Source organism: Polypterus senegalus, unplaced genomic scaffold (genome assembly GCF_016835505.1).
Source record: "Polypterus senegalus isolate Bchr_013 unplaced genomic scaffold, ASM1683550v1 scaffold_3770, whole genome shotgun sequence".
Taxonomy (NCBI): Eukaryota; Metazoa; Chordata; class Cladistia; order Polypteriformes; family Polypteridae; genus Polypterus; species Polypterus senegalus.
In genome coordinates, this window is record NW_024378023.1 from 36,382 (window position 1) to 49,332 (window position 12,951).

The 12,951-nt window shown below is 41.2% G+C and overlaps 1 non-coding gene across 1 annotated transcript; it reads right to left on the reverse strand.

Moving 5' to 3' along the window:
- Positions 1–3,429: 3,429 nt before the first annotated feature.
- On the reverse strand, positions 3,430–3,536 carry LOC120519529. Its single transcript, XR_005631563.1, has one exon. It is a non-coding gene; the product is annotated as a U6 spliceosomal RNA (small nuclear RNA).
- Between the last annotated feature and the right edge of the window lie 9,415 nt (positions 3,537–12,951).

The window sequence follows — 12,951 nt, forward strand, 5'->3', positions numbered from 1 at the left end:
ATACACATTCGTCACAGGGTTCAAAGTTCTAGCAGGTAAAGCTAAAGTCAGTTTCTCCCACTGAATTAGGGAAAGGTATAGACCAGGGGTCTCTACTGGTAGCTCGCAACCCCTTTCCAAGTAGCTCGCCAAATTTATGAATCCTAGATAAATTTGAAAACTTGATTAGTCAAATTAGGGGTGGGCGATCTTTCCAAAAAATCATATCACGATCCTTTTAACACAAAATACGATCTGAATTGCAATCTGTCTTTTTACTGTGGCATACACTTAAGAGAATATCCGGACTCAAACTCATCAAGACCTAAGTAACACTTTATTTTAAATATCAAAACATTCAATTGTTCTCTTGTTCGCTAGTTAAGCGGAGTTAAGGAACACGCCCCGAAGCTGGCTGGTGAGTGAGGAGAGACCTCCCACCCGGCCTTTTGCGTGTTTCTTGGATTCGCGCAAATAAATCGGTACCGCAAGCAAACTATGATACATAGCGAAATGAGAGAAGTCGCAAAATCAACCGGAATGTTCAAGCAAATTATAGAAAGAAACCTGATCTAAATCCGTTAAGTAGTTCCGTCGTGAAAAGCGGACAGACATACAGAAAGACAGACATTGGATTTCATATATTAGTAAACCTTCAAAATTAATTGTAACACCTGGGGAAACAGCACTATTGACCTACTGTATGCAAACGTTAAAGACGCATACAGCACCACCCCGTTGCCTGCGCTTGGGAAAGCAGATCATAACCTGGTTCTGCTTCAGCCTCACTACAAACCAAGATTGAGGGAGCTACCTACAACCACACGCTCATTCAGGAAGTGGTCCCCTGAGGCAGAGTAGCGGGTCCAGATGGAGTATCGCCACGACTGCTGAAGGCCTGTGCGTTGGAGCTGGGGAGTCCTCTGCAGCGCATCTTCAACCTGAGCCTGGAACAGGGTAGAGTCCCGAGGCTTTGGAAAACATCTTACATCACCCCAGTCCCAAAGGTATCGCGTCCTAGTGAGCTGAACGACTTCCGGCTTGTCGCTCTGACATCACATGTGATGAAGACCATGGAGCGGCTGCTGCTTCACCACCTGAGGCCACAGGTCCGCCACGCCCTCGACCCTCTGCAGTTCGCATACCAGGAGAAGGTGGGAGTGGAGGATGCCATCATCTATATGGTACACCGATCCATCTCCCACTTGGACAGAGGCAGTGGTGCTGTAAGAATTATGTTTCTGGACTTCTCTAGCGCCTTCCACACCATCCAACCTCTGCTCCTTAGAGACAAGCTGACAGAGATGGGAGTAGATTCATATCTGGTAGCATGGATCGTGGACAGTCTTAAAGACAGACCTCCGTATGTGCATCTCGGGAACTGCGGGTCTGACATTGTGGTCAGCAACACAGGAGCGCCGCAGGGGACTGTACTCTCGCCGGTCCTGTTCAGCCTATATACATCGGACTTCAATACAACTCGGAGTCCTGCCACGTGCAAAAGTTTGCTGACGACACTGCTATCGTGGGCTGCATCAGGAGTGGGCAGGAGGAGGACTATAGGAACCTAATCAAGGACTTTGTTAAATGGTGTGACTCAAACCACCTACAAATGAACACCAAGGAGCTGGTGGTGGATTTTAGGAGGACCAGGCCCCTCATGGACCCCGTGATCATCAGAGGTGACTGTGTGTAGAGGGTGCAGACCTATAAATACCTGGGAGTGCAGCTGGCAGCTGGATGATAAATTGGACTGGACTGCCAATACTGATGCTCTGTGTAAGAAAGGACAGAGCCGACTATACTTCCTTAGAAGGCTGGCGTCCTTCAACATCTGCAATAAGATGCTGCAGATGTTCTATCAGGCGGTTGTGTCGAGCGCCCTCTTCTACGCGGTGGTGTGCTGGGGGGGGCAGCATAAAGAAGAGGGACGCCTCACGCCTGGACAAACTGGTGAGGAAGGCAGGCTCTATTGTAGGCACGGAGCTGGACAGTTTGACATCCGTGGCAGAGCGCCGGGCACTGAGCAGGCTCCTGTCAATAATGGAGAATCCACTGCATCCACTGAACAGTATCATCTCCAGACAGATGAGCAGCTTCAGCGACAGACTGCTGTCAGTGTCCTGCTCCACTGACAGACTGAGGAGATCGTTCCTTCCCCACACTATGCGACTCTTCCACCCAGGGGGAGGTAAAAGCTAACATTATACAGAGTTATTGTCTGTCTGTTATACCTTCATTGTTATCACTCTTTAATAGCTATCTATCTATCTAATGTGCAGTTAAAGTCTATTGTACTATAGCTACCTGGAGGTCAGAAGAGGACAACATGTTCAAAAATTGTTTTGGGCAGGACACAACCAATCCTTAACAAAACATGTTACTGCAAGGCTGATAAACACTTTATACTTTTTTCAATAAGAATGTTAACTAAACTGCTGTCTTTATACTGGAAAAAGAATGAACTGTATTTGTAGATGTCTAATTTTTCGGACCTCGACAGAAGAGGAGGGTTAACGTACTGGACCTCTTGCCATTTTAGTTGAATACTCTGTCCTATACATTTTTAAATTTGATTAAGAGTAATCAATCGTGATAGTAAGAATGTGTTTTTTTTTTAGCTTATGAGTAATGTTTCCTCTTCACGTGTGTAGTGCTTTTTGAGAGCTGAACATTTGTTCATGCCATATTATTTTATATTGGCACAATATATATTGTATTTAATTCCACTTTCTGCTTCAGAACGGTTAAGCCTTCGTATAAAAAGTATGCAACCTGGAAAGTATCAACATATTTGCAGGAGAAAAAATGTTGAAAAAAATAAGTGGGATTTTAATTAGTTTTTATCGTCTATCCTTAAAATACTTAAGGCACTGGTGGCATGTAAACAGATGTCTATACTGGTAACGTGATGTCACGGATTAATCTGTTAATCATTCTGCACCCCTCAAGTAGCGGTCGTTGAAACTTGTGGAGGGTACATTTCAGAACTTTACCACTGATGCAAAAACAAATGGTTTTGATAAAGTTCAGTATAGTTCATATGTAAAGAAAGCTCTGCGTGACACCACGTTTACATTCTGATCTGAATACCTTAAAAGAATCGAGCATTGCTTACGTAATTTTCACCAGTAAGTGGGCCACAGAAGCACGCTTTTTATTGTTTGCTTTTGTTTGCTGTTGGCTGGGCGCCCGTAAAGGCCTGTACTGTAACTTGTTTATTTTTTGAAGAGAACCTAATGTGGACCTTGCACTGCTCCGTAGAGAAAGGGCAGACAATTTATTTCTGCGCAAGCGCTGATCGCGATACGTCACATATTTCGTTTGATTGACATTGGGTGCCGGCAGTCTTCCGGTCACATGGCCAATATGGCGCCCATCCAGTGTTTTCATTCTTGAATTTCGCCTCTTTTCTTTTTAAAAGTGACAAAATAGATAAATATTACGATTAAAAATATGGAACGCTTCACGAATTTGCGTGTCATCCTTGCGCAGGGGCCATGCTAATCTTCTCTGTATCGTTCCAATTTTAGTATATGTGCTGCCGAAGCGAGCACGATTTTGAGGGAAAATTGGTCGAAATATGTGCCTTACATTGTGGGTACATTTGTCGCTTTTGGGTAGATTGAAAAAAAGTTAAAATCGTGCCACGGTGACTATTAATTGTATCGCTACGTCTTTCTCGTAAAATAAATTGTGTAGTCTGTAGTGTGATGTTCAGTGCTATGTATATGTTTTCAGTTTTACTACACGGTGGATTTTAAGTTTCAAAAAAATTACACAAACTTGGTACACTGTCTTGGATACTGTATATTCAAATTGTATGTGGCTTTCGGTTCAGGGGACCAGTAGGAAGTGGAATTCTGACCCCGTCAATTTACGTCATCGCGGCCCGCCTAGTTAAATAGTTTCTAACTGTCCATTGGTCGTGTCAGGTCACATGATCTGAATCAGATGACAATCTTCAGGGTTCTGAAAGCCGTCTATCTCTTCTGAAGGTGTAACATTTTAACTTCGCTGTGCTTTTAATTAGGCGGATAGTTATATACCGTGCTTATGATTATATTGTGTTCGAAAGTTTTCATAGGTTTAGGTTTGCAAGCAATGGGGCATCCCTCTTTGCAATGACGTACACAGTATTTTAATGGGCAGTGGCTCAAAAGGGGAGAAGAGGCACTTTACACAACAGCGTTTGTTACATTTTATTCCTGGGCACAAATTAGTTCCCACGCTTCTTTCTGTGTATTTAATTTCATTGGAAATTTTGGGTGTGTAAGTAATAGGACACAGATATAAACAGATACGGCAAAATTCTGACTCTTGCATCTTTTCAGTTTTGGCAGTCAAGTTTTGTTACCTGTCCTTTTACACTTGCTCAACAAACGGATCATACCTAATGTTACTCGAATGTTTTCCCTTTTTGCAAGCCCTTTTTGATAAAACCGTCTGCTAAGCAAGTGTAAATGTAAATGACTCTGATCATGTCACATTGTCAAACATGACACGTTTTAGCATGATGAAAGAGAAAATGAGAGCATTCTCATCTAATTACATCGATCTTAACAACATCAGTCCCTATCATGGCACATTAAATGCTGATTATCTGGTACCATATATAACGTTTATTTTTGTGCATTGGATTTTCAGTGAGGAATTATTACAGTGTGATCTGTAGTGTGAAGTACAATGCAACATTATTGGTAGCACTTTAGGTACTGTAAAAATGCATCTGTCTGGTCTTAATGTCACAAAGCTTCAGTAAAGTGATGATTCATCTCTGCAATATTGCATACTAAAATGACCGATTTGGAACGGTCAAGAGGTGGCTCAAGTGAGACATTTTCTCTTGATACTGCACATTTCAAAGTAAGGTTTGTGAGTCTTTACCTTTGTAAGTGTAAGAAGCGTTTGTTACGCTTTCTTGCATAACAGTATGAGAGTAAAAGATGCACTTTAAAGTACCTAAACTAAATTACCAAATTTTACATTTCTTGGCTGTATTAAGGTTGTTAAATAACAGAAACAAAACAGTACCTCTTTCTAGGTGTTTTTGGGTTTTATAGTAAAAACTATTATTTTGGTTCTCGCTCCTGCATATTTGTATTGAATGCAGTGATTGAACGTCAGTTTTCTCATTGGCATCACCTCCTTTGAGAAATCCTTACCGAAGCTGATGCAAATTCAAATGACCTGATGCTGTACTACAGTGCTAGATGGCTGAGCAAAGGCAGAGTGCTAGCACACTTTTGGGCAATTTAGAAATGAAGTAAAAAATGTTCTTGGCGCAACAGAACAATTATAAGAACAGACAGTTGGCTCAGTTTTTGGAAGAGCAAAGAAAAATAGATGATATGTCCTCCTTGGTTGACGTGACTTCTCACTTAAGTTACCTCAACTTAAAGTTACATGGCAAAAACAGTGCTTGTTTGTGATCTGGGGCCTCATGTACAATGCCGTGTGTAGAATTCACACTAAAGCATGATGTATGGATAAAAGTGGAAATGTGCATGCGCACAAAAAAATTCAGATGCACAAACTTAATAAAACTACAATCAAAACAACCCCTACCCATGAGAAAGAGAGGAACGCCAACAACCAGAGCAAAACTGTTAAGAGCAGTAAAGAGAGAAAGGAGTCTTTTTTTCACCCAATATAAATGCTTATTCTAAAATGTTATTGATTAGGTCCTGCCAGGTTTTAAAAATATTTTGAACAGACCCTCTTAAGTGAGAATTTTTGATTTTTTTCCAATTTCAAATAGTATATAACATCAGTTACGCACTGACTTAAAAGAGGTGGGTTAGGATTCTACCAGTTGAGCAAGACAAGCCTCATGTGCTAGTTATGAAGTAAAAGCAATTATAATCTGTCCTTCTCCACTTTAAGCCCATCTGGGAGTACACCAGACACAGCTGTTAATGGATTAGGAGGGATTGTGACACCAGGACTGTCTGATAGGCATTTTAAGAATGATATTAATTTGGTACACCCCCGAAACAAGTGACCCAGTGAGGCTGGGGATCGATTGCAACGTTTGCAGGTTGGATCTTGCTCTGGAAATATCTTGGACAATTTCAAACAAGATAGATGTGCTTAATAAAGTCGAGTAATTGAATGTTTTGCACATTTGGAGCCAGAGTGAATTCTGTATGTGGCTGGCTTCAACTCCGTTTCTGAAATGTTGAGTCAGAGAGTAAGAGATTTCCCACTGCACTCTGGGATCTTTAAAAGGAAGGGACTTTAAAATGTTATTATATATTATAGAAATGCTGCCTGAATCCCCAAGACTGATCAGTATCACATCTGGAATAGGAATAGGTGGGAGGTGAGGCAAACTGAGCAGATTTCATTTAGCAAAGTTTCTAATTTGGAGATAGTGGAAAAATTGTGTTGATGGGAGAATAAATTTGGAGTATAATTGTTCATAGGATGCAAAGACATTATTAATATACAAACCTCCAAATGATTTAGTTCCATATGTTTTCCAAACATTAAAAGCTGTGCAAGTTCAAGAGGGTGGAAAAAGGTTGTTATCATGTAGAGGTGCCACAGATAAAAGTTTCTCTATCTTGAAGTACTTCCTACATTGGCTCTATATTCTGAGTGAATGAAGGACAAATGGGTTGTTAGTACATTGGCATAACCTTGTATTTACTGCTGTACAAAGCAAGGAATATAAAAAAGTGATGCAGGATTTCATTTCTATTGCAGACCAAGCTAGTGTGTGTTCATCTCTTTGTGTCAATGTCCAGGTTTTTATAGCTTGTATGTTTGCCGACCAGTAATAAAGTTGAAAATTAGGCAGAGCCATGCCGCTTCTTCTGATTTAGGTCGTTATAGGGTCTCCTTTTGTTTGCCTGGATTTTTTGAATTTGAAATAAATGAGGTTATGATTGAATCTAATTTCTTATAAAAAGATTTGTTAATGTATATGTGGATGTTTTGACATAGGAACAGAAGCTTTGGGAGGATATTCATCTTTACAGTGTTAATTCTTCCTGCTAAAGTAAGAAGGGTAGACCATTTATGCAAGTCTTGTTTAATTTTATCCATGTGGGACAGTAGTAGAACAGTCATCGGGCCTTTCGTCAGTGCGGGTAACCAGAAGAACCAGCTGCAGCCGCTATTTAGTCAAAGTACAGTAAAGAGTTGACAGGTGCAGTGTTGAAAGATTTGTAAAGTGAAATGATTCCCCATAAGATGCTTAATGTTAGCACCTCATTCTTGTAAATATCAGATTTTTTTTATTTTAGATAATGCCTTCACTTACCAGCTTGGCGGAGTCCTCTTCTTAAGCGTACTAGCTGCATTATGGCGCTTTTCCACTGCATAGTACGGCACAGCACGGTTCAGTACAGCTCACCTTGGTTCGGCTCAGTTTGCGTTTCGACTGCAGTTTAGTACCGCTTTAGAGTGGGCGGGATTATTCACATGTCGTTATAGTTGCGCCGCCTCTACTGCCGTGACACCGTGGAACCTTTACAACAACACGCAGACAACGACAACACTTTAGCTCGACGACGCGCAAGGGTAAGCATCTAAAAAAAGCACATCACTAGCTAACTTTTATCACTGTTGCAAAGCATAAAATGAACTTAACTGCCAGTGTAACATTAAAATGCTGATTCTGTATATTACAGATCTTCCACATTTTGCAAAAAAGTCGCCGCAACAGACCATCTGTTTGGACATTTAACCGTGCTTCAGAGTGGTGGGATGTGATTGTTCCCGGTTTTACAAACACTCAGTGGCTGGAGAACTTTCGAATGTCTGAAGAAACATTCATCCACTTATGCAACAAACTGCGTCCAGCGATGGAGAGACGGGACACAAACTTCCGCGTGTGTGTACCGTTAAAGAAAAGAATAGCCAGTGACGCAGTAATGACGATTTTCTCCGGCCAATCAGTGACCAGCAGAGTTTACACGTCACGCTTTGGTAACGGTTCGGCGCGCTTGGAACCTCGGCTGAGGTGGTACTAAAAAAAGGACCAGGTACTGTTCCCAGTGGAAAACCCCCGAAAAGTGAGCTGAACTGGACCGTGTCGTGCCGTACTATGCAGTGGAAAAGCGCCTTTAGTGGTCAGTTGACAGTCAGTTGTTGTGTATTGCAAAGGTTAATTTTTCTCCCATGCTCATGGTGGTTTTAAAGGTATTTTTCCAACCTTTTTAAGTCAGTAGGTCTCCTAGATTTCGGGGGAGAGTTTCAGCACTTGGGGAGAGATAGGTTTTGGCTGCTAAAGAGCAATTGGCCCAGTTATTCGACCTTTTCTTTCTACCATTGCATTGTTTTTGGCAGTTTTGGACTATGTGCATTTTATCAGCCCTTGACTATATTTACTACGCAGGAATGTTTTCAGTAATTTTTGTTGGATGTGGATATTTTGTTCTGCTGAATTGTTACTTTTTTTTTTTTTGGTGGATTTTGTCCTTTATCTCACCCGCATGTACTGGGTTATCTTTTTTTTTTTTTTAACTTATGAGAAGTGGCATTTTTGCAGTAATGTGTATCCTCTTCTCTTCACGTGTGTAATTTTTTTTTTAACTTATGAGAAGTGGCATTTTTGCAGTAATGTGTATCCTCTTCTCTTCACGTGTGTAATGCTTTTTGAGAGCTGAACATTTGTTCATGCCACATTCTTTTATATTGGCACGATATATATTATATTTAATACCATTTTCAGCTTCAGAATGGTTAAGTCTTTGTATAAAAAATATGCAACCTGGCAAGTTATCGACATATTTACAGGAGAAAAAAATAAGTGAGATTTTAATTAGCTTTCAAAGTCTCTCTCTCTCTATTATAAAAAAAATCCTGGAGAGAAACAGTAGGGCGACGATATGTAATTTTCACATTAAGATCACGGAAGACACTTAAAAGACCCACGAGACTAGAGAGATTGGCCATGGAGCGTCTCGCGGGGACCTTAAACATGAGACTTTGTGTCAAGAGATTGACCCAGGACCGTCTCGTGATGACATAGAAGACGAGATTCTTGCAAGGCACGCCCTACTTACAAATAAATAAGAGCAAGGGCAGCCAGCAAACACACTCACTCGTGTTTTGACTTTGAGCACACACAGATCCTGGGTTCTCAGCGCATATAATGCGTATAAGGACAATACGTTAAAATTGAAACGTAGATCACAAAGCGAAGAAGAAAGCAGTGTGGAGAAAAGAGGCTCAAAAGCGTTGGAGAGACAAAAAAGAAAAAGAATAATCTAGGCGCAAATTCAGAAAACAAGGAGAGTAATTTTCAGCCCGGAACAAGTGGAATTAGGGGAAAAATAAAAAAGCATGTCCAATCCGGATGTTGGCGCTATACACACGCAGAGCAGGTTAGAGATTATGAAAGCAGTGGGATTCGAAAGGCTCAAAAAAAAAAAATAGTTGGCGCGATACACATGTGGAGAAAGTTAAAGAAAATGAAAGTAGGAAAATTAGAAAGTATAAAAAACAGAAAGTAAAGATCGCAGGAGCGCAGACAAACAGAAATTATTACTCGAAAAAAGGAAAATAATCACCTTGGACCAGGTGTCATTAAAAAACCAAAAAAAAAGAGCAGGATAAGGCGAGGTCAGAAATTAAAGACAGAGTAGAAAACAAAGTAAAACGTCATATAAAGGTTAAAAAACAAGGGGGCCAAACACACGCAAAGCGGGTTAGAGATAATGAAAACTGGAATTCAGATGACTCAAAAAAAAAATTAAAAAACTTAAGTGCGAAACACATACAGAGCAAAATACAGAATATGAAAGCAGAAATAAATGACAGTGTCAAAAAAAGAAAGTTAACATCGCATTAACACAAAGAAAGAAATTATTACTCGGATAAATAATGAAAAGGCGAATAGAGATTGAATATATGGATAAGTGATATGTCAGAAGTATGTACATATTGTAAGGTTTTGAAGTTCAAGTCAAGAGAATTTCAAAAACGGAGTTTAACTCGCATGCATTTATTGGTTAATTTGCAATAAAATTATTAACTGCTGATGATGTAGATCGTTTTGTCTGTGCTGAAATTCCAAGCAGAGAGAGCTATCCTGAATTATGGAACAAAGTCATTAATAAATGCAAAAACAAAAGGTTTTGATAAAGTTGTGTATACTTCATGTGTAAAGAATGCTCTGCGTGACACTACATTTACATTCTGATCTGAATACCTTAAAAGAATCGAGCATTGCTTACGTAATTTTCACCGGTAAGTGGGCCGCGGAAACACGCTTTTTAATGTTTGCTTTTGTTTGCTGTTGGCTGGGCGCTCATAAAGGTCTGTAACTTGTTTATTTTTTTGAAGAGAACCTAATGTGGACCTGGCACTGATCCGTAGAGAAAAGGCGGACTCTTTATTTCTGCTCAAGCGCTGATCGTGGTACGTCACATATTTCTTTTGATTGACATTGGGTTCCTGCCAGCAGTCTTCTGGTCACATGGCCAGTATGGCACCCATCCAGTGTTTTCATTCTTGGATTTCGTCTCTTTTCTTTTTAAAAGTGACAAAATACAGGGTGGGATATTTACACGACACGACACGACTTTGCGTGTCATCCGCGCTCCTTCGGAGTCCCAATCTTCGGTGCCAGTTTCTCAGGTGATTGACAAGCAACCCTGTGCAGCGATTGGCTCGCCGCAGACAAGCCTATCTTCTAATTGGTTGAGGCTTTCTTGTGCCGATATGTTTGTAAATTTTGACTGGCTGAAACGAAATGCTTTCCGTTTTCTGTTACAAAAGACCCACCTAAAAGCGGCGCAAGTTTTATCTTAAAGTGAGCCCGCTGGCACTATTAATATGGTACTATTGCTGCTACTATTAGTACACAAGGATTAAAGTGGAGTGAAATAAAACTTGTAGTTTAATCTAATAAATTTTTTTTTCTTATGTGCATATTAATGAAAGTGTTATTTTTTTTTTCTTTTTAGCAACTACATAACGATACTTTGACAAGTAGTATAATAAGTAATATAACTATAGCGCTACTGCTATACCTGGATTATAGTGAAGTGAAATAAAACATGTAATCTAATGAGTGTATTTATTTTGTACATATTAATGAAAGTGTTCTTTTTTTTTTCTTTCTAGCAAACTAGTTTCAGTAATATAAATATCTGTAAATAGTCTGGTCAGAATTGCATTATAATTATGTTTGTTAATAATAAATAATAATAATGCTAACAATAGCAAATTGCAGTCTAGCAGGGTAGTTGTAATATTAAAGGCATTAAAGAAAAGTTAGTACTAGTATTACTACCCATTATATTTATTTGTTTTATGTCTATGTCCCCTTACTCTTTCAGAATTAACTGTTTCTGGTATCTGTTACTATGGCTGCCACTAGTATTCCTACGTGAGTCTTTGTTTTAAGAGGAACATTGCTACTACAAACAAAGGTTTCTTTAATTGACGTACTGGTTGATTGCGTTGTTTTAATAGACCCAACATCACCTGCGGTGTTGACATGTAAGTATTCATAGGTTACATAACACAAAGGTTAATTCGGAAAAAAAAAAAAAACTTTCTGGGATATTGGGCTTGGTGCCTATAGAATTTGTTCAAAGGTGGCGGTTTATCATTCTGTTGTTCCTTTGTTCGCTTTTTTCCTTTTTTCTTTTTGCATGCTCAGTTACTGTTTATTTTATCCCTGTTGGAGCCCACGTCACTTGGTGTAGACTATATGTAGGTTGTAACCTATTAGTTGTTCCCTGAAGGCCAATTTGTAATAATCTGAAATTTCTTTTAATTTCAGTTTTTGGTAACCTAAACTTTAAATGTAAATGTCTGCCAGTTTCCTGCTGATCCGTTTTAGGTTGCTCATTGCATTCCAGCTGTTTAAATTTGAAAAAAAAACAGAGGCGCTGTAAATTTTTGGAGTGGAACTGTATCTTTTCTCTTGGTTTATCTAATTTATCCAGCTTGAACCCTGTGCCACAGTTCCGCCGTGAGACCTCCGGCGAACTGACCCTCAAGGCCTCCGCCGAGGCGATCCAGGTTGCCATGGCATACAGCCTGAGCAACTCTGTTCCGTTCAGGGTAAAGTTGGCTGAGATGGTCAGGAAGCAGGCTAGGAGACGTGTGCAGGCAGCAGGTGGATGATCCCGGGGACTTCAAGCTGGTGTGCAGCGCCAGCGAGCTCCAGTTTGGACAGTACCGGGGTCAGACTTTTAAATGGTTGCTGACCCATGACCTCGGCTATGCCGTCATGGTGTTGGCAACCCACCAGAGGGAGCGGGAAGATGGTCAAGCGTTGGATAGCCCGCTGGTGAACAATAAGAATGCCCTAGAGTCCTACGCCTGGCTCTTTCCCAACGTGAAGACGGCCATCCGTCATCGACGGGAGAGAGACGGGTCGGCCATGCCCCTGGATGAGGGCAAGAGGCTCGTCGGCTTCGGTGAAGACGCACACCTGACGTTTCAGGCCCTTTACGATGCAGAAGATCGGGAGACCAAGAGGTTAGAGACTTTTGGGTGGGGTCTGTGGGGAATGGCACAGCAAGGTAGTGGAACCCTGCTTCCATTTGTTCACCTGTCACCGTTTCCGCTGTTGTACCCCAACGCAGTTACATCAAATGGCTCCGGTGCCAGACCACAAAAGTCGGGACCAAGATGCATGCGCTCCAGCTGTATGTGCGGCAGAGAGACGAGGCAAAGGCAGCAGGAACCTCATCCCTTCCCAAAACCACCACTGTTGCCCACACCGCCTCTCTCTGCGCAGGAGCCTCCGTCGTCGAGATTCCCGATGGCGTGCTGCTGTCGGCCAGCATGGAGTTGGAGGCTGGTAAGTGACAGCCACCCATGGAAACTGGTGGTGGCTCCTTCACTTTTTCTGTTTAGCCTTTTGTTTGTTTGAATTTGTTAACAACCTTCCCCAGCATCTACCTCCCAGTCTGCAACCAGTGGAGGGCCCGTGCCATCCCAGCGCTCCCAACCGACGGCTGATCCGGGAAAGCAGCCTTCGCAAACTCTGTCCGTAGC